This window comes from Carcharodon carcharias, chromosome 31 (assembly GCF_017639515.1).
Source record: "Carcharodon carcharias isolate sCarCar2 chromosome 31, sCarCar2.pri, whole genome shotgun sequence".
Classification (NCBI taxonomy): domain Eukaryota; kingdom Metazoa; phylum Chordata; class Chondrichthyes; order Lamniformes; family Lamnidae; genus Carcharodon; species Carcharodon carcharias.
In genome coordinates, this window is record NC_054497.1 from 4,075,001 (window position 1) to 4,097,134 (window position 22,134).

General features: G+C 47.3%; 1 protein-coding gene and 1 non-coding gene across 2 annotated transcripts in view; both read right to left on the minus strand.

The window, feature by feature from the left end:
- The window catches only part of LOC121271671 (somatostatin receptor type 5-like), a 37,580-nt gene extending 17,779 nt beyond the window's left edge, over positions 1-19,801 (minus strand). Inside the window, exon 1 of the mRNA XM_041177798.1 lies at positions 19,645-19,801. The gene's annotated coding sequence lies outside the window, so the exon portion shown is untranslated. The remainder of the gene's footprint in view (positions 1-19,644) is intronic.
- Positions 3,811-3,942, minus strand: LOC121271859. Its single transcript, XR_005941777.1, has one exon. It is a non-coding gene; the product is annotated as a U8 small nucleolar RNA (small nucleolar RNA).
- Positions 19,802-22,134: the final 2,333 nt, after the last annotated feature.

The following is a 22,134-nucleotide window of genomic DNA, read 5'->3' on the forward strand; positions in this document are numbered from 1 at the left end:
TTATTAACCAATAAAAAACTGTCTGTTTCCTCATTCGTGTCTGACTGCCAGCTGTTTAATAACTGTGGCAGCTGTCTGAATACTTTGTGGAGACAACATCAGGAGGAGTAATTTACACCACAAACTCGCTAACTGTCTGATTTTGCTGCCTAGTTGCAGCCTGAGAGTTGCCACACTGGGACTATTTTACACACCTGCTGAGAGATCCACTTGCCTGGATGAGCGCAGCTCCAACAACACTCATGAAGCTCGACACCATCCAGGACAAAGCAGACCCACTTGATCGACCCCCCCATCCACCACCTTCAACATTCACTCCCTCCACAACCAACGCACCGAGGCAGCAGCGTGTGTACCATCTACAAGATGCACTGCGACAACTCACCAAGTCTCCTTAGACAGCACCTTCCAAACCCGCAACCACTATCACCAAGAAGGACAAGGGCAGCAGACACGTGGAAACACCACCACCTGCAAGTTCCCTTCCAAACGACTCACCATGCTGACTTGGAAATATACAAATCCACCAGGCAGTGGTCGGCACGTAACGTCTTAAAGGCCCTGAGGGAAAAGGAGAGGGTGGATCCTGTGGGATGGTTCCCTGAGCAGACTGACAAAGTCATTTGGCAGAATGCCTCATCACCAGAATGTTCCATCAAGCACCAAGATGTAGCTTGGCTGGTGGTGAGAAAGGCCCTCCCTGTAAGATCCTTCCTACACAACAGGAGTCTCACCCCCTCTGCACGTTGCCCTCGAGGTGACTGTGGCGGGGAAGAGACCGTTGTTCACCGCCTTGTAGATTGTGTCTTTGCAAAGAAGGTCTGGAGAGAGATGCAGTGGTTTCTGTCAAGGTTCATCCCGAGCAGTTCTGTGACAGAGGACTCTGTGCTCTACGGGCTGTTTCCAGGGACACACACCGAGACAAACATCAACTGCAGCTGGAGGATCATCAACTCAGTGAAAGACGCTCTTTGGTCTGCCCTAAACTTGTTGGTCTTCCAGCGCAAAGAGTTGTCCCCAACCGAGTGTTGCAGACTGGTACATTCCAAGGTCCAGGACTACGTGCTGAGGGACACAGTTAAGCTTGGGGCAGCCGCCACAAAGGCGCAATGGGGAAGGGTCTCTGTCTAAGACCTTTCTGCCACAGTGCACTGGGGGGCTGGGAACTGTAAAGAGCCCCTCAGGGTGTACAGCTTAAAATGAATGTATGCAGTGAGTACTAATTGTATTATAATTGTATTGAAGCATCTCAGAGAGCAACATGGTAGACGTTGATAACTCCAATCCCATTGTCTGATTGTCTGCATTGACCATATGGAAATGATTGTAATATTCATTGATTGTATTGATGCACCTTGTCATTCATGTGTAAAAGTTGAATCTGATTGTAGTTATGCAATGATGATTTTGAAATGGTTTGGAATGTTCTTCCAGATATTTTATGAATAAAGTATATTTTTCAAAAAACAAAAAAAAATCAGCGTTCCTTCACTGTCACTGGGTCAAAATCCTGGAACTCCCTCCCTAACAGCACTGTGGGTGTACCTACACCACAGGGACTGCAGCGGGTTCAAGAAGGCAGCTCACCACCACCTTCTCAAGGGGCAATTAGGGATGGGCAATAAACACTGGCCCAGCCAGCGATGCCCACATCTCGTGAGAGAAAAAAAATATTGGCCTCGTGGCCAACTCCTTCATATTAAGAGTCCCTTAAAGGTTGATCGACACTCATCAAAGCACAGTTCTGATCTAGGGACATATTGGAAAAATAGTGAGCCATTCGGCCCATCAAGCCAGTTCTACCATCTTGTTAGCCATTTGATTTGACCAGTTACTAGTCTGCCCTAAGTCAGCTGGAATCAGTGAGGATGGTTGTTGAGGTGGGGTGGGCTGGCATGAACAAACTGACTCGAGTCCCACATTCTACCCTCAGTAAACTTGAGGTCATCCAAAAATCTGTTGGCCATGCCTGAACTCGGAGCAAGTCCCTTACCCCTATCACCCCTGTGCTCGCTGACTCACGGGTCAAGCAACACTTTGATTTTAAAATTCTCACCTATTTTCAAATCCCTCCATTTTCTTGGCCCCCTTCCCTATCCCTGTAATCTCCTCCAACCCCACAGCCATCCCAGTATCTGCACTCCTCTAATTCTGACCTCTTGTGCTTTCCTAATTAAAACTGTTCCTTGAGTAGTCCTGAAAAAAAGGGGCATGCTGAAGCTTTGCATCTTGCCAAAGCCAATACCAATATCCCCTTATGTTGCCATTCTTCTGAGTGTCCTGTGAGTGCAAGATGAAAATCTTTGACATTTCTCTTTTTTCAGCAATATGACCAAACATCTTTTTAAAATTGCTCCACCATTCGTGGCTGTGCCTTAATTGTCTAGGCCCTAAACTCTGGAATCCCCTCCCTACACCTCACTTTCCTCATTTACCACACTCCTTAAAACTTTGACCTTAAGCTTTTGGTCACCTGACTTAATAGTGGCTCGGTATCATTCTTTGCTTTATAATACGAACATACAAACAAGGTGCAGGAGTAGGCCATTCAGCCCCTCGATCCTGCTCTGCCATTGAATAAGATCATGGCTGATCTGATAGTAACTGACAGTAACGATCCTGTGAAGCGATTTGGGACATTTCATCACGCTAACGGTGCTATATAAATACAAGTTATTGTAAAATGGCGGCCACAGTTAACAAAATGGCAGAGTTCAGTCCACAGATTCTCTCTATCCACAGATACTGCCACACTTGTTGACCGTTTCCGGTATTTTCTGGTTTTGTTTCTGAGTGAGAGGCTGTCAACCAGGAATGGCACAGCCGGAATCTCAAGCAACGGGAGGGCTGACTGTAAAGGGATGGAAGGTTGGGTGTGGGGGAGGGGGTGGAGAATGCTTTGGAGGGTGGCAGGAAACCAGGAGGGTGGAGGGGTCACATTGGGGTGGGAGCGGTCACAGGGGAGGATTGCCAGGGGTGGGTGGCAGTGTTGCATTGGCGGTGGGGTGGGGGGGTGGGTGGGGGGTTGGGGTGTGTGCATTGGAGATCACGGGGTGGGAAGTGGTAGAAAAATTAGGCAAGAGCACCAGTAAAGTCAAGAATTAATGGGCACCAATAATAGAGAATGAAGTGGGCACCAGGAAAAGGTCAAAATGGAAAAGGGTCTCCAGAAAGTTGCTAAATAGGTGTAGAATACAATAAAAGAGGAACTCTGACCAGTCATTAAGCAAAATATGACACCTAGTCACATAAGGAGATATTAGGGAGGGAGACCTAAATCTTGGTCAAAGAGAAGGGAGCATTTTAAAGGAGGAAAGTGAGGTAGAGCGTTGAAGAGGTTTATGGAGGGAATTCCAGAGCTCAGGACACAGGCAGCTGGAGGGATGGCTGCCAGTGGTGGAACAATTAAAATCGGGTGGTGCCGATGGGGGCAAGAGTCAGAGAAACACGGGCATCTCTGACGGGCTGGAGGGTGGGGTCTTTAAGATTGCGGCGCTGCTTAACTGGGAGCAGAGGCAACAGAGGTTGAGGATAACCTGAAGCTTAAAGAAAGCAAAACACTGCAGCTGCTGGAAATCCGAAATCAAAAACACAAAAAAAAAAAATAAAAAAGCGTTGGGAATACTTCAGTGTTTGTTGCAGGGTCCGCAGTACTGATGACAATTTTTGCTAACAAAGGTTAGGGGCTGGTCACTTCCCAACCACAGGAAAGGAGTCACAAACCCTTGCCCCTACATCTTTAAGTAGGAACAATCGTACACACGCTGGCTCTTCCTTTATAAAGTGAAATAAAGCAGATCATCAAAGAGAATCAGAATGGTCCCTGAGGGAGTGTTAATTCCTCAAGGGTGGGAAGCTAGTTAATCACCGGCTCATACCCTCCATTCATCATGTTCTGCAACTCCAAAAGGAGCAACAGGTAAGGATGTACCATCCTGATGATGAAGAAAAACGCCAGAGCGCTGAGACCAGCGACAAGGCAACACACCTCTAGATGAGGGTGAGCCGCCCCGTAAGTTGCAGCGTGTACAGCTTTTTGATGGTTTTTTTTTTTTTTTTGGAAGTAAAAGCAGCTCGAAAACTTTGAAACGTGTTCCTTTTGGGATCATTTCGCTGTGGAGTTCCGAGCTCCCATAATCCCTGCCGTTCTTCATTTGCATGTCGCGCCGGGGAGGGGGGGGGGGGCGGGGCAGACTCGTCATTCAACAACCACGTGGGCGGGGCTACAAGAACAAGTTGGGCATCATGATGGTAAAGGGAAAGAGCTCAGCTATTGAGAGAAATCACTTTCTACCAATTTTTTAAATTCCTACCAATGCTGTCAAAACATTAACTACTCTAACTGAGCCTCTTTGGGTTAAAACTTTTACACTTCTAACTATCACATGACAGCCAATTTGCACACAGCAAGATCCCACAAACCTGATCGTGACCAGGTAATCGCTTACAGGGATAGTGGTTGAGCGATGTGTTTGGGCCAGGACACTGGAGACAGTTGCCCTGCTCTTCCTTCAATAGTGCCGCAGGATCTTTTAACATCCACCTGAGAGAGCAGACCCGGCCTCAGCTTCAGTGTCTCACCTGAAAGACAGCACCTCCGACAGTGCGGCACCCATTCAGAGCTGCACTGGAGGATGGGTTACGCACAGGCAGGGACATGTACATACCTCCTAGAGGCCCCAGAGCACGTTATAGCCAATGAAGAAGTTTGGAAGTATAGTCACAGTCTTAACGTAGGAAAAACAGCAGCCAATTTGTGCACAGCAAGCTCCCGCAAACAGTAATGTCATAATGGCCCAAAAATTCATGGAGTAAAGATGGAGGAACTGTCTCCTGTGGCAGAAGGGTCAGTGACCAGAGGACACAAATGGTCAAAAGAGGCAGAGGTGGGGATGAGGAGAATTTATTTCTCACAGCGAGTATCACAGAACTGCTCGGGACGAACATCAACAAAAAAATACTGCATCTCTCTCCAGACCTTCTTTGTAAAGGCACATTCTAGAAGGAGGTGTGCGATCGTCTCTTCCCCACCGCAGTTACTTCGAGGGCAGTGTGTGCGTGGTGCAGAGACTCCGGGTGCACTTGAAGGATCTGACGGGGAGGGTCCTTCTCACCACCAGCCAAGCCAGGTCTTGGTGCCTGTTGGAAAGTTCTGGTGACGAGGCATTCTGCCAAATGACTTTGACAGTCTGCTCGGGGAACAATCCGTTAGGATGGGATTACTGGTCTAGTTGCATTACCAGTGCGCCAGTGTCTCCAAACCATCTTTCAGGTAGTCAGCCCTGACAGTGAAGGGGACAAAGGATCGGCCAGTTGCCAAAGGACATGGCCTCGCTCTTCCCACGATTTACCTTGGCTCTCGAGGCCAGTTTGAACTGGTCGCAGATGTGGATCAGTCTGTGCACCGACAGCGGATCCGAGCAGAAGACAGTGACATCATCCATGTACAGGGAGGCTTTGACCTGAGTGACTCCACTGCCTGGGATCGTCACTCCTCTTATGCCAAGATCCTTCCTGATGGACACAGAAAAGGGTTCTATGCAACACCCAAACAGGACAGGGGAGAGAGGGCAGCCCTGCCTGACTCCAGCTTTAATAGGAAAGCTTTCTGATTCCCACCCATTGATTGAAACTGCGCTACAGATGTTTGTGTAGAGCAGTTGGATCCAGTTGTGGATTTCCCCCCATCTAGGAGAGCACGTGCACCATGTAGTTTTGCGATATTTTGTCAAAGGCCTTCTTCTGATCCAGGCTGATGAGGCAGGTGTCCACACCTCTGTCCTGTACGTAGGCAATCGTATCCCTGAGCAGCGTGAGGCTGTCCGAGATCTCCCTGCCCGGCACAGTGCAGGTCTGGTCAGGGTGGCAGTGAACTTTTTAGTCCACATTCAACAGTGAGATGGGTCACCAGTTTCTAATTTCCTCCCTTTCCCCCTTGTGCTTGTAGATGAGGGTGATGATGCCTTTCCTCATGGATTCTGACATGCTGCCGGCCAGGAGCATACTCTCGTACACTTCTAGCAGGTCTGAGCTGATTCAGCCCCACAGAGCTGAATACAACTCCGCCGGCAAGCCGTTCTCCAGCCTTTGTAATCCTCTTTGAGTTCCTGAACGTTCTCTGGGATCAATAGATTCATGTTCAGCTTCCATGTCCCCCTGCCAACCCTCTGGTCATCCTGTAAGTCACAGTCAGCCAGTAGGAGGCAGCGATCAGAGAAGAACACCAGCTTGAGATCAGTGGTTCTGAGCGTGAACACTCGGGACACAAACAGGAAGTCTATCCTTGAACAGACGGACATGTCTGGCCGCGACCAGGTGTATCTACGCTGCGCTCCGTCTGCAGGGTTGCTGAAGACGTCGTGCAGCTTGGCATCTTTTACGGTTTCCACCAGGAGTCTGGGCGCAGCATCCAATCAGCTGTCGGCCCTGCCGGAGGGTCCAGCCACATCGATGATGCAGTTGAAGTCACCGCCCAGAACGAATGGCTTGGAAGCCATCAGCAGCAGTGGGAGCTGCTGAAGGGCGGCCCAGCCGCTCGCTGTTTCGGGCCAGAGCGTACACGTTAATCCGTCTCAGGGATGCGCTCTTGGTACATTCCACCTGCTTCATGGAGGCGAACGCTCACCACCTCCTTAACTTTGGTCATGGTGGTGGAGTTGCTTCCCCGCAGCAGGAGACTCAGGCTGGAGGAGCGACAATCGATTCCTCCCGGCCAGATCGGCACCCCGCGGGACCACCAGCTCAACGTCCGGAGCTGCTGCGGTGCGGTATTCCAGACTCCTGTAGGAACAGCAGGTCAGATTCCACGTTGGCCAAGTAACATCGTGAAGTGGCTTTAAAGGGTTTTTTTTGAAAAATAGACTTTATTCATAAAATATCTGGAAGAACATTACAAAACATTTCTAAATGGCCATCACAAAAGGTGCAATCAGATTCAACTTTTACACATGGATCACGAGTTGCTTCAATACAATCAATGAATGTTACAGTCATTTCAATATGGTCATTACAGACAGTCAGACAGTGGGATTGGAGTCATCGACATGCATCATGTTGCACTCTGAGGTGTTTCAATACAATCAGGGCTTTAATACTTTGTACATTAATTGGAATACCTATTTCTAGATTTTAGACAGATAGGGTAGATAGGATGAAACTTTACCCCTTAGCGGAGGTGTCAATAAACCAGGGGGCATGGGTTCAAGGAAGGGGCAGGAGGTTTAGAGGGGATTTGAGGAAGATATTTTTCACCCAGAGGGTGATTGGAATCTGTGGTAGAGGCAGGAACCCTCACAACATTTAAGAAGTATTTAGATGAGCGCTTGATACACCACAGCACACAGGGCTACAGGCCAAGTGCTGGAAAATGGGATTAGAGTAGATAGGGGCTTGATGGCCGGCACAGACACAATGGGCCGAAGGGCCTGTTTCTGTGCTGTGTAACTCTGTGACTCTATAACCAATCCCAAAGTTCAAAAAGTAATTTGCCAATACGACAAACACCTCCCAGCTCCCGACCTGTTTTTTCTCGATTTCGTTTACCCGCACTAAAGTGTTTGTACACCCGACCGTCCCACTTGCGGCACTGGTCCCAAAATATCCTCAGAAATCGGAAAGGTTTCTGTTGCGGTTCATTGTAAAATAGCTGTCTGAAAACACAATATAGATTTTTTGTGGCTGGGCAGTCAGCTGGTCAGCTACTTCACAGATGGGTGTTTCGCAGGTTTAAATTCGTTGAAACTGAAATACAGGCCCTGGATTTGATGCTTGGCGAGTGCGCCAAGTCTGCCGGCCCCAAAGCGGAGGTGAAATGCGCTCCCATCCGCGATTGGCGTTCCCCCTCCCCCCGCCCCTCCGAACGCAGTTTCACACTGGCTGGCCAATTAACGGCCAGAGAGCATGAGACGCGCACTGAGAAAGCCTCGGCATGGGAAGAGGGTGGGCACCGGCAATAGCGAGGACGCGGGTGGGGGCTTCTAGCGAGCACCCCCCCCCACCCACCAAAAGGCAGACAGCTTGCGGAGCTCCCTCAGGGAGCTGCAGACCCGGACAGATTAAATGGCAAGAGAAAAATTGCACCTAACCCTGTCTATTCAAGCACCTGACAACAGAACTCAAAAAAAAACAGAACATCAGCCCCCAGATATCCTTTTTTTATTATATTTCACCCAGGACATTTCATCCCGCCCTTGGATGAGATTTCGTTAAAAAAAGGGGGGCTGTCTGTGCAATGAGTGCAACAGCCCACAGGCAATGTGAAATCATGGACAATAGGGTTTTTAACGGCCTTAATTGGCCCTTTAATTGTCGGTGGGCATGTGAGGGAGTCAGGACGCACTCAGTATCTCCCGCGTGTGCTCAGGTCAGGCACCCAGCCACCCAATCAATGTCAAATTCTAGCCGTAGGTTTGTTTGCGTGGAAGGAGGTTAAAAGCGTGTCGACCTTCTTTATGAAGTGTGAATAAGCTCAAAGCCAAGCTGCAAACCGCAATCTCTTCTTTGCCTCCACCTATCGCTGGCCCCTCTATCCAGCTCTACCTGTCTCCCTTTCCACCACCCCCCACCCCACCCCACCAGCTTACATTTCACCTCATTTCTCCATTTCCTTAGTCCTGACGAAGAGTCGTACAGACTCAAGACGTCAACTGTATCCTTCTCCACAGATGCTGTCAGGCCTGCTGAGTTTTTCCAGCTATTTTTGTTTCTGTTTCAGATTTCCGGCATCCGCAGCATTTTGCTTTTGTCTGCCGGAGAGACTTGGTGGCAGAGCAGAGCGAGTATATGCTGGATAAAGTTAAGAGTCTAATTGCATGCGGTGATCGTGGAGTTTTTGTTAATGATGACTGCATTCGAGGACATGGCTTTTTTTAGGTTCGGGGTGTGAGTTTAGGGGCTGTCGCTGCTCGGCTGGGATAGGTAACCAGTTGGGAAGCCGACTTCCACATCTGGAAGAGCAAAGCTCAGGTGTACAGCAGGCAAGTCATTTTGCAACAGCTGGAGCCTATCTGATTTAATCCCATTATAAAGTGCGTTCACCATTCACGATTTCATCCCTTGCGAGATTTCCCGAGCGGTGGGAGTCGCCCGTAATTGCTGGCTTCACTCATGTGCTAACCTTCTGTCTCGTAAACCTTGCTTACCAGAAAGGTTCCAGGGATGAGATGCTCTGGTTACGAGGAGAGATTGGAGGAGCTGGGACTGGGTTCCTTGGAGGGGTGGGGAAGGCTGAGAGGGGACTCGGTAGAAGTTTTCAAAATCACGAGGGGTCTGGACAAGAGTAGATGGGGAGAAACTGTTCCCGCTCATAAACGGATCGAGAACCAGAGGGCACATGTTTTGCAAAAGTAGCCAATGCGAGGTGAGAATAAGCTTCTTCACACGGCGAGTGAGATGCACTGCATGGGAGTGTGGTGGGGGCAGGTTCGATTGAGGCATTCAAGAGGCCGTTGGATGATTATTTAAATCGGAATAAGGTGCAGGGTTACGGAGAGAAAGGCTGGAGATTGGCACTAGGTTAAAATGCTCAGAGAGCCGGTGCAGACACAATGGGCCGAATGGCCTCTTTCTACACCATAACCATTCTGTGTTCCTTGCATGAGTACACCTAAGTCACACAGTCCGACCTTGGAAGCCTTGTTGTGTCCACTGAAGTTGTTGATTATTCGCTAGAGCTGGTGATCCCACTCTAACACTGTAAAAGACACTCCGCAATAGGGAAGATTAAGGGTTTGAAGCCTGATATTTGTTCAGGTTGCCCAGCAGTAGCTTCCTAACATCATTCACCTTTACAGAGGGCAGACGTTATTTGAAATAGGTGAGAGTGGAGCTATTAATCTCCAAGGAATGTGGACTGCAAGCCGATAAACTGGAATGAAAATTACCATAAAGCCACATCTATAGCCTCCCCCCACCTTTTATATTGCAGCAGACCGAAGCCCTGAGTTCTCAGCAGTGCTATATAACCTGAGACTTCAGCTGCCTAGCACCAACACAGAGGCAGTCATTTTTGGAATAGTGCACATTCTAATCCTTTCTAACTGTAAACAGACAATGTCTATTGCAATAAAAATAGAAAATGCTGGAAAATCTCAGCAGGTCCGGCAGCATCTGTGGAGAGAGAAACAGAGTTAACATTTTGAGTCCGGGTGATTCCTATTCAGAGCTCTGCCAACACACACACACACACACACACACGCTAAAAGAAAAGAAAGGACTTGCATGTATAACACCTTTCACAGCCTCAGGACCGAAGTACTTTATAGCTATTGAAGTACCTTTAAAGTGTAGTTGCTGTTGGAAAGTAGGATACACAGCAGCCAATTTGCGCACAGCAAGCTCCCACAGACAGCACTGTGAGAGAGAATGATCAGATCTTCTGGGGTGTTTTTTTTCAGTAATGTTTCATTCTCGCCCACATTCACACCATCCCCGTTCTACATGAAAGTGAGGCAGTCCTTCTCGGGAGTGGGGGGAGGAGGGGACCAAGCTGAATCAGCTCAGAAATAGAAGCCTAGAAATGACTATCGGTGCTTTCAGAGGCCAAAGATGCTTGTGCCAAATGTGCTGGAAAAGCTCAGCAGGTCTGACAGCCTCTGTGGAGAGAGAAACAGGGTCAACGTTTCGAGTCCGATATAACTCCTGTGAAGAAGAGGATCAAACTGTTAAAAACAAAAAACTGCGGATGCTGGAAATCCAAAACAAAAACAGAATTACCTGGAAAAACTCAGCAGGTCTGGCAGCATCGGCGGAGAAGAAAAGAGTTGACGTTTCAAGTCCTCATGACTCTTCAACAGAACTAAGTAAAAATAGCATCTTCACAGACACTGCCAGGGCCTGCTGAAGATTTCCAGCGGTTTCCTGTCTTTATTCCAGCTTTCACAATATTATTTTGATGTCTGTACAATATCCCACTGCCCACGAGTTTAGTGGGGGATCTAAACGGATTAAGATAAACCCATGTTAAAGTGGCAGATAGAGGGAGAACCCTGGAACATTCACAAATATCATGAGAGAACTTTATACCACACCTACCAAGGCATTGTAGAGTGTTTTGTGGCCGAAGCTGAGCAGTTGCTGTTGTAACACAGGAAATTGAGCAGCCAATTTCCACACAGCAAATTCCCAAGAAAAGCGTACAAAACTGGTCAATCTGTTTTCAGCAATGGATGTTGTTTCAGATGCTTCCCCTGAAAACACCATCTTCTCCATCCACCTGAAACGGGGCACCCCTATCATCGCAGCACTCCCTCAGCACCACATTCAAACATCAACCTAGATCTTTGAGTTCAAGCCTCTAGAGTGGGACTTGAACCCATATCCTTCTGACTCAGATGTGAGAGTGTGTTACCAACTATGCCATGAGTGACATTCCTTCAAATCACCCATTATCACCCACTTACACCTTCATTGCTCGTGTCTCAGTCATGGTTTCCACTTGGCACTCAATTGTGCCAGGGAGTTAGGTTGTTTTTGCCAATTCCGATATTTTCTCAATTTCCTAAAATTCAAATTAATTTGTAGCAATTTGATTTACAAACTGCTGGGTAATTGTGAAATGTCGTTATTAAAGCTGTAAGACATTGTAGGATGCGCTATCAGCATTAAAGCGATATCTAGTTTCTTCGAACCCTTCTGTACGTTTAGGGCTGGTGGTAGAAAGCAAAGGGTGTATGAGCCAGACCCACAGTCACTGTTTGTGAAGTCAGATTTGACAGATGCTGAGGAACATCACAGGTGAGCTCGTGTCTGAGTTGTGCACCACCCATCACACACACTTGCGTGCATACACACGCATACACAAACACAAAGGCACTCCCACGTAGGCAGACATGTCCATAACACTAACACACACAAACACATGAATGAAGGCATGCACTCATACCCACATGTGCTAATGCACATGCATACAAACACTCATGCATACCCAATATCGCATACATATATGCCAATGCACATGCATACCCATGCAAACACATACACTAACATGCACACATACAAATACACACATTCACAACATGCACTCATGCACACACATGACCAAACACGCCCACACACATAGGCACACTATTGCACACACATGCCTGCATGAATGCAGTAATGCACCCACATGTGTGCACACATGTAAACACAAGCATGTACACAAACACTTATACAAGCATAATTCTCACACACTAATGCCAACATACACACACACACATTCATGCAAACACATGAACTAACGCACATACATGCAAAACAACACGCACTCAAGCAGGCACATGCGCTATATGCACACACATGTACGCGCACAATTGCACACACATCTGTATACATGCACTTATGCACACACATACCCGCACACATGTAAACACATGCATACACACAAACATGTATGCACACACATGCCCATATATACACACATGCGCACTAATGAACACATGCAAACAATGCATACACACACAACAAAACTAACTCTGGAAGGGCAGTTTCCTCCCACTGATAACCAACTTAACTTTCATTCAATGAGTTTCAGAGCAGAACAGAGCAGTGAGTTCCTGTGGAAGAGTGGGAGCAGGGTGCTTGCTGATATTATGCTTTTTAAGAGGATCTTAAATTGCTTGGAATATAATGTTGACACTGGCTTGATTCCAGATGAATCAAATATTAAACTGAGATTAACACTTATCAGTGGAACGTTAATCTCCATCAGTCTCATGCAACACCTATAAGACTATAGATCATAGAATCATAGAACCTTCTAGAACAGAAGGAGGCCATTTGGTCTGTCATGTCAGTGCTAGCTCATTAAAAGAGCTGTCCATTTTCATCACACACCCAGCATTCCCTCACAAACTTGCAAATCAGTCCCCATGAAGCCCACCTCCAGTTGCCTACGGTAAGTTCCGATGGAATCTGATTCCACCATCTTTTCAGAGAGTGTCTACAATGACAGTGACCACTGTTAACCCTTTCAATACTTCAGGGCTAATGTCAGTGGGACGGTTAACCCTTTCGGTCCCACTTTCAAGTCTCGAGCACATCATTGTGATGAACACCAACAGGGGAGCACTGAGAGGGGAAATTGTTCTATTCTAATATGTGCAGCCTGGTGAACTCCCTCGCTTTTTGGCTTCTTTTAAATATTCCATCATCAATTCACATAGATTTCACTCCTAGTGCTGCTTCATCCCTTACACACTCTCATTAGGTACAGTGTCTGGTGAGATCTGCTCTGCCAGGAGGATGTAAAACTCCCCATGGCGCTACTTGGAGGGAAGTTCCTCGGTATCCATTGATGAATTGTTCAGTTTGACGCAGCACACATCAGCACAAATGTTAACATTTACTGTGTGAATCACTATGTGCTTTCCATCGCTTCACCATCAGAGGCTGTGCCAAAGGTCCTAAGATCCAGAATTCCCTCCCTAAACCTCTCTGCCTCTCTCCCTTGCTCTCCTGTTTTATGACTTAGGAACACAGGACTTTGGAGCAGGAGTAGGTCATTCAGCCCTTCAAGCCTGCTCCGCCTTTCAATAAGATCTCTTTAGACACTTCTTAAAACCTACCTCCCTGACCAAGCTTATGTCCAGTTGTCCCACTGTCTCCTTTTTTGGGTCAGTGTGAACGTTCATCTGTGAGGTGCCTTGGGAAATTTTATTACTCTGAAGGCTCGATACATCCCTAACCTTTAATATCCCTGACCAACAAAAATATATCTCCGTTTTGTCATTTTCAGTTGCCCACTCCCCTCCATCCCTCCTCACCCTTAGTCTCAAGAGCATTTCAGGAGACAGAGTTCCGCATTTCCACTAATCTTTGACATAAAAACATGCATTTATCACCACCAGACATCTCAAATGCTTTGACAACCAATGAAGCGTTGTAATGTAGGAAATATGGTCGCCATATTTGTACACAGCAAGCTCCCACAACAGCTATGTGATCATGGCCAGTTAATTTGCTCCTGCGATGTCGATTAAGGGTTAAACACCAGGGAGAGGTCCCCTGTACTTCTTCGCAAGAGTGCCACAGGATCTTTGACATTCACGCAAGCAGGCAGACTTCTCGTCTGAAAGGCAGCACCTCCAACCGTGCAGCATCCCCTCAGTACGGCACTGGAGTGTCAACCTTGAGTGGAGTGGGATTTGAACCCAGAATCTGGTACCTCAACAGTGAGAGTGCTACCAGCTGAGTGACAGCTGCCAATTTATGTGAAGATGTGTGTCCTGTCATCCCCCCTGAATGGCTTAACTCTCATTTGAAGTCCTCTTGTTCTGGATTCCCCAGTTTCTTTTGTTTCTGTCAGTTTCCTGGCCCTTTCTCCACCCCTGAGAACCTTGGCCCTTTCTGGAGGTGGTGGCAAAGTGACATTGTCACTATCTAGCATTCTAGAGACCCAGGGTAATGCTTTGGGGACCTGGGTTTGAATCCCACCATAGCAGGTGACGAAATTTAAATCCAATAAAAACCTGGAATTATAAGTCTATTGATGACCATGAAAACATTGCAGATTGTCGTTAAAAAAAACCCCATCTGGTTCACTAATGTCCTTCAGGGAAGGAAATCTGCTCTCTTTAAGTGGTCTGGCCTACATGTGACTCCAGACCCACAGCAATGTGGTTGGCTCTTAAACGTCCTGTGAACAGGAGCAATTAGGGATGGACAATAAACGCTGGCCTAGCCTGCGATGCCCGCATCCCATGAACGAACATATTCAAAAAAATTTGGCTTCTGACCCAGGTGACCTTTTCAGACCCGACTCACAGGCATCTCCACCCCAGCAGCCGTGTGTCACGCAAACTCATTCACAGGCCAGGGACCGTCACTTTTAGAGCTGAAAAGTGGGCGGGTCTGCCTCAAATTTCCCTGTAAAAGGTAAAGCATCTCAAAAAATTTGAACAATAGGCTAATCAAGTGACCTCATGTTGTTACTGTGCAGTGGCTGCACGAGTGAGCTCTCCCTTAAGAGCTCTCTAGGTGATGATGCTATATTGGCAAAGTTGGGTGCCTATGGCACTAAGAGCTTGGAAAATCTGAGGCCTGTCTGCAAGGCCTCTTTGTCCTGAGGAGTAAGCGTGTCCCGTGCATCTTCACACTTGCCTGGGCCAGGGCGGAACCCGGAACTTGAATAAACAAAGCCAAAAAGGAAGCTAACCTGACTAGACGTTTCTCGCTGTTGAAGACGAGTCCTTCACGATGAGCTTTCTGCCAACGGGATGCTGCCGTTGGCTCAGAAGGGCATTCTGCCTACCACACAGCTGAACAATATCGCGCATGAGTTTCAGTGTCAGTGCAATGCCAGGTACATATGCCGTACCTCTCAGCAACTGGCTGATGAAATCAATCAGTACGTTCCGTCAGCTGTTAGTAATAGGCAGAGCACCGACCATCCTCAACCAGCCCGTGATTGGACAGCACTTGCTGAACAATCCCAAGTGTGCTAATAACTACACTAACAACCAATTTAAGATAAGCAGTTAACTCGTAACTTGTAACACATACTCTTGCTAGAAGCAACATACATTCCTATGTGGGGACTGGCTCTCTGCAAACAAAAGGAATATGTTCAAGCCTTACGCCTTTTTTTGAATTACCCATGAGTTTGGGGAGCCTATAGTTTCCCTTGCTTTCTCCATGGCAATACCTTGGCCAATCAGAGCTGACTTGTCAATAAATCAGCACCTTTTTCCCTTGTAGTATAAATTGTTGTGATTGTTTGAAATTTGGCATTCTTGTATTTGTCCTGATGAGTGTAAGACAAAAAGCTTCGACAATATGTCTTTCTTTTCAGCAACATCATATTTCCATGTGGCTATCTGCATCTGCAGCTAATCAATCTTATTTGCCACACTTAATGCATTCAGACATGCACTGTAAAGCTAATTTAGACTTTATGACTTTCTCTCTTATGTTGAACCCACCTAACACTTACTATTTCCCATATGAGCAATATCTCTCTTAATTTTCTTTGCACCTTGGTATTCCTCTCTAGTATTACCTCCTGGTTCCCAAACCCCTGCCAAATTAGTTTAAACTCCTCCCACAAGGAAATTTGGTCTCAGCTCTGCATGTTTAGGTGAAACCCATCCAGCCTGTACAGGCCCCATCTCCCCTAGAACTAACCCTCCTGCACCATCTCTCCAGCCTCGCCTTCATCTGCTCTATCCTCCTATTCCTTTCTTGCACGTGGTACTGGGAGTAATCCAGAGATGTCCAATTTTGGGGTCGCGCTTGCTAATTTCCTACCTAGCTCCCTAAATTCTGACCGCAGGGCCACATCCCTCTTTCTACCTATGCCATTGGTGCCAATGTGGACCACGGCTGTTGGCTGTTCACCCTCTCCTTGCAGATTGTTCTGCAGCCTTTCAGTGGCATTCTTGCACCCCGGCACCAGGGAGGCAATATTACGTCTGCAGCCACAGAAATGCTCGTGAGTTCCCCTAACTATTGAATCTCCTATTCCTACTGCTCTGCCAGTTCTTCCTCATGGTCCCTTGTACAGCTGAGCCAGTTATGGTGCCATGGACGTGGCTCTATCTGAACTCCCCAGACGAACCATCACTTACATCAGCTTCAGAGCTGAGTACTGGTTGGCGAGTGAGATGCACCCAGGGCACTCCTGCACTATCCGCCTGGACCTTCTTTGGCTGCCTGGTGGTCATCTATCCCCTCTTCCTCCTGCACACCATTAAGCTGGGAGGTGACCACATCTCTAAACGTGTTATCCACAAATCCCCCAAACTCATGGGTGCGGCACAATGACCCCCAGCTGCTGCTCAAACTCTGAGATCTGCCCCCACCCTGTGCACATGGGGCAGAATTTTGCCCTCGTCGGGTGGGTTCGGTGGGGGCGAGGGGGGGGGAGGGGGTGTCAGGAAGCCGGCCGCCACCCGCGATGGGTCTCCGGCCACAGTTTCAGACCAGCATTTCCCCAACACGAGATGTGGCGCACTCAATGCTGCCTGTGTTAGCGGGTAGGAGGAGGGTGATGAAAGCTCCATCGGGCACAGAGCTGTCTCGGGGAGGCGGGGGGGGGGTGCTGAAGATTTTTAAAAATTAAAAAAACAAAGAATTTTGAAATATTAAAAAAGCACGTCCTCTCCTGCGACTCTGTGACGAATGAAATTTAAACATTTTTATTTAATTTTTATTGGCTGTTGGAAACCTCATCCCGCCCGTGGATGAGGCTTCCTAAAAAAAGAAATCCAAAGACTGCTGGGCCTTTTCGCCTGCACCACCCGCCCCCCCCCACCAACCCCACTCCCCACTCCCCACTCCCCACCCCACCCTCCAACCGTAAGGGTGGACGGGCAGCGAAAAATTGAACTGAATTGAAATTGAACTTATTTTTTACTTTAATGGCCCTTTTAGTTGTCTGTGGGCGCGCTGCCAACTCTCTCGTGCATGCCAGCTGACTAAAATGTTGCACGAGTGGGCGATGACATCAGGATGCTTACCCGACATCATCACACATCATTTTACGCTTGTTCAAGTCAGGTGCACACCCACCTGATGAGCGGAAAACCCTGGCCATGGTTATCCAGGTCACAGGGAACATCCATGACTTCCCACATGGAACAGGATGCGTACTCAAGCAATCAGAGCTGCCCTGCCATTCCTCTATCTATTAGATAATATATCTTACTGCTGAAAGAAATAAACTCACCAGCTACTCACTTCTTTCCTTCTGCTGTCTCTTCAATATAGGATGATAAATTGAAATGCATTAGTTAACCCTTATTATTGAAAAAAAGTCTTTAATTTCCCAGCTCTTTATATTAATTTCCTTTGGAAAAAGAGAAACATAGCTACAATGCTCACCAGCCAATCAATTCATGGCCTTTCTGTGATATCACAGTTTGTTTTTTTCCTCTCTCACTTCAGTGATCCCGGTCTGCTTCAAAGTGATCCCAACTTGCTGCACACTCCTCCTGGTCTGTTTCACAATGACCCTTACCTTCTTCCCACTCCTCCCGGTCTGCTTCACTGTGATCCTGACCTTCTTTGCACTCCGCCCAGTCTGCTTCACCCTGATCCTGGCCCTGCTACACACTCTTCCTGGTCAGCTACACAGTGATGCTGACCTGCTTCACACTCCTCCCAGTCTGCTTCACAGTGATCCTCACCTATTTCACACTCTCCCATTCTGCTTCACAGCGATCCTGACCTGCTTCACACTCCCACTGGTCTGGTTCACAGTGATCCTGATCTGCTGCACACTGATCCTGAACTGCTGCACAATGATCCCAGTCTGCTCCACAGTGATGCTGACCTGCTTCTCACTCCTCCCGGTCTGCTTCACAGAGATCCTGACCTGCTTCACAACCCTCCCGGTCTGCTTCACAGAGATCCTGACCTGCTTCACAACCCTCCTGGTCTGCTTCACAGTGATGCTGACCTGTTTCACACTCCTCCTGGTCTGCTTCACAGTGATCCTGACCAACTTCACAACCCTTCAGGTCTGTTTCACAGTGATGCTGACCTGCTCTACGCTCCTCCTGGCCTGCTTCACAGTGACCCTGACCTGCAGCACAGTGATCCCAGTCTGCTTCACAGTGATCCTGACCTGCTACATAGTGATCCCAGTCTGCTTTGCAGTGATTCTGACCCACTTCGCACTCCTCCCAGAAAAGCACCAAGAAGATGCTAACATTCAAGATTCTGCCATAGATTTAAATCATTTTCACAGATATAAAATAATGGACAAAAAAGCCAAGTGGGAACTGAGGAGAATTTTTTTCCTTACTCTATAAGGTGTTCTGACCTGGTATGCATTGCCTGAGAGGAAGCAGATACAACAGTAACTCTGAAAAGGGAAATACATAAATATATGACATAACAGAGCAGGGGAGAGTGAGACTAACTGAATGGCTCTTAGAAAGACACAGCACAGGCAAGACATGCTGAATGGTCTCCCCCTGTCTGTATCATTCTATATTAAAGACAAGAGGCTTAAACAGAATAGCTCACAATGTGTGAGTGCCAATGTTTCATCCCTCAGGACCACTGAGCTTTCATACTCTATGGCTACTGGCGCTCCATTGGCCCGGCCTCGTTTAGTTTAACTAAACTGATAGCGTGCTTTCTTTCAGTCCGCTTAAAAGGTATCTATTTTTGCACCTCTTCTATCCGCACTCGCTTTCACACATCTCACAGGCACTGGGCACAGCATGGAGGGAAGGGATACTCACAGCAGCGTTCTGTCAAGCAGTCTGAAAGTAGCCGAGAGAGAAAAAGTTTGCAGGCAAGACATGAGAAAATCAAAAGGCTGTGACTTGGGAGTTTTTGGAAGCAAACTAAGGCACTTCTGTCCTTTCTCTTAAATGCCCAGAAGTTTTAGCAGCGAAATGGCAGGACAATTAAAACTGGTTATTTCTGTTCAAAAAAAAAAGCTACATTATCAATCATTTCATTCCAGCATTTTTGGAAGACCTTTTTCGGGGGTTTGATAGGAGTTAGGATTTTGCCAATTAGATGTCAGCACTGTAAAATAAAATGGGACATTTTGCATCCAGTGTCAGCATCAAGCACTCCCCGGGAGAGGTGTAATGCAGGTTAGCCCTGGAGGGAAGCTCCCTCTCCATTGCCTATCCATCAAAAAATAACTGTCCATCGCAACCTTTTAGAGCATATTGCCCCTTTGAAAGGTATTCGCAAGCATCTTACCTTGATCGCAGGAGATCAGCCCCACTATCTAGATGTGCCTGGTTCCGTGCAGATAAAGAGACGCAAATTGTTGTCTGTTTGAGCCTCGTACCCTCTGTCTTCAAGCTCCCTCCTTGCAACACCGGGACTTAAACAAACACGCTGACACAAGAGATACTATTCCTAATCTTTGCAAACAGTGCTTCACCACTCTGACACTCTCATAAATATTGCTATAAATTATGCCAATCTCTTTGATTGACAGTGAAGAGACCCGCTCAGGAGCTTTACTGAAGGGGGCCAATCAGCTCCTTTGTGGCCAACAAAAGGACCAACCAGTCTTGCTTGCGGGGGTGGAGAGTTGAGAAAATTTATCCAACTGATTCCACAAGGTTTAGAAGTTTTCTCTACCATTCATTTATCATTTATATAAAGCACGCTCTTTGTACCTATTCAGCTCTGTAGCCTGTTGCGCTGAATGACTGCTGCTGGCATTTCCATGGCTACCTTATCAAATAGATATTAAATGCTTGAGGTTTTCTTCATTTTTCTTTCATAGCAGCTCCAGCCATCATCTTAACAAAGAATTGCATGGAATTTTACGGCACAGAAACAGGCCATTCCGCCCACCTGCTCTGTGCTGGCATTTTTATGCTCCACACTAGCTTTCCTCCCACTATACAGCATCCACTTCAATCAGCATACTATCTCTAGATACCTATTCATTTCTCCCCCCACCACCACCACCCCCCACCACCCCACTCCACTCCACCCTCATTAAATCTTACATCCAGCTATATATCCCTAAGAAGCCAAACAATCACATGGATGTGGATTTTGTGTTGGGGAAAGAGAAGGAATTTAATTAGTTGAAGTGGAATGGATGGTCCTCTGCTGCAGGTCATTCTCGATTTGAGGTCCTCCATCAAATTTGTAGGAGAATCACAGAATTTTAACGGCACAGAAAGGGGCCATTCAGCCCATCATGTCTGCACCGGCTCTCTAAATGAGCATTATGACCTAGTGCCATTGCCCTGCCTTTTCCCCTGTACCCTTACACTTTGTTTCTATTCAAATAATCATCTAATGCCCTCTTGAATGCCTTGATTGAACCTGCCTCCACCACACTTCCAGGCCGTGCGTTCCAGACCCAAACCACTCGCTGTGTGAAAAAGTTTTTTTCTCATGTCACATTTGTTTCTTTTGCAAATCACTTTAAATCTGTGCCCCTCTCGTTCTTGATCCTTTTACGAGTGAGAACAGCTTCTCCCTATCTACTTTATCCAGCCCCCTCATGATTTTGAACGTCCCTATCAAATCTCCTCTCAGCCTTCTCCTCCCCAAGGAGAACAGTTCCAACCTCTCCCATCTATCTCCGTAACTGAAGTTTCTCATCCCTGGAACAATTTTTTAAAACCTCTTCTGCACTCTCTCCAATGTGTTCACATCTTTCCTATAATGTGGCACACAGAACTGTACACAATACTCCAGCTGAGGTCTAACGAGTGTCTTATATAAATTCAGCATAACCTCCTCGCTCTTGTACTCCATGTCCCTATTAATAAAGCCCAGGAAACGATATGCTTTATTAACTGCTCTCTCCACCTGTCCTGTCACCTTCAATGATCTATGCACATATACACCCAAGTCTTTCTGTTCCTGCACCCCCCTTCAAAATTTCACCCCTTATTTTAGATTGCCTGCCCATGTTCTACCTAATTGAAGGACTTGAGGCAGCAGGAACGGCAGCCTCTGCCCATGAAGAAAGAGGCTTTAGTGTTCACATGAGGCTGAGTTCAGCAAAGCCCTTACTCCCAAAGGAGAGATGCACTCAGATGGACCCAAGCTTGGATTGTGCAGCCTGCCACACTGTAGCCTCATATCAGATCTGTGCTCCCTCTGGGAGTACATGATCTGTGAATTAACCCTTTTCAACCATCTCAGCTCTAAGTGTCAATGTATCGGTAATTATGTCGCATAGCAATTACCTTGTTAAAGATGATTGCTAGTTAAAACAGCTGATGGGCATTGGTTCTCCCGTCGAAACAGTATAAATGGATACAGATGGAACACTCCGGAGTGGGGGGTACCAGGAAGTTTGTTCCACTGAAGAGCTGCCTCAAGAAAAGACTAGCTTTGGACTTATTCTTCTACCTCTTATGGTGAACGCCATTAAGCTCTGGAATTCCCTCTCTCAGCTTCTCCATCCCGCTCTCCTCCTTTTAAGATACTCCTTAAGACCTACCTTTCTGACCAAATATTTTGGTCACCTTTCCTAGTTGGCTCGGAGTCAACTTGTGCCTGATTATGATCCTGTGAAGGGTCTCTGGGACATTTTGCTATGAACCACCACCTGCAAGGTCACCCCCACCCCCCCCCCACCCCCCCCCCCCCCCCCACACCGCCCCTCACCAGGCCACACACCATCCTGACTCGGAACTATATCGGCAAGCTTTCACTGTCACGGGCTCAGGATTATGGAACTCCCTCCCTAACAGCACCGCCCTGAAT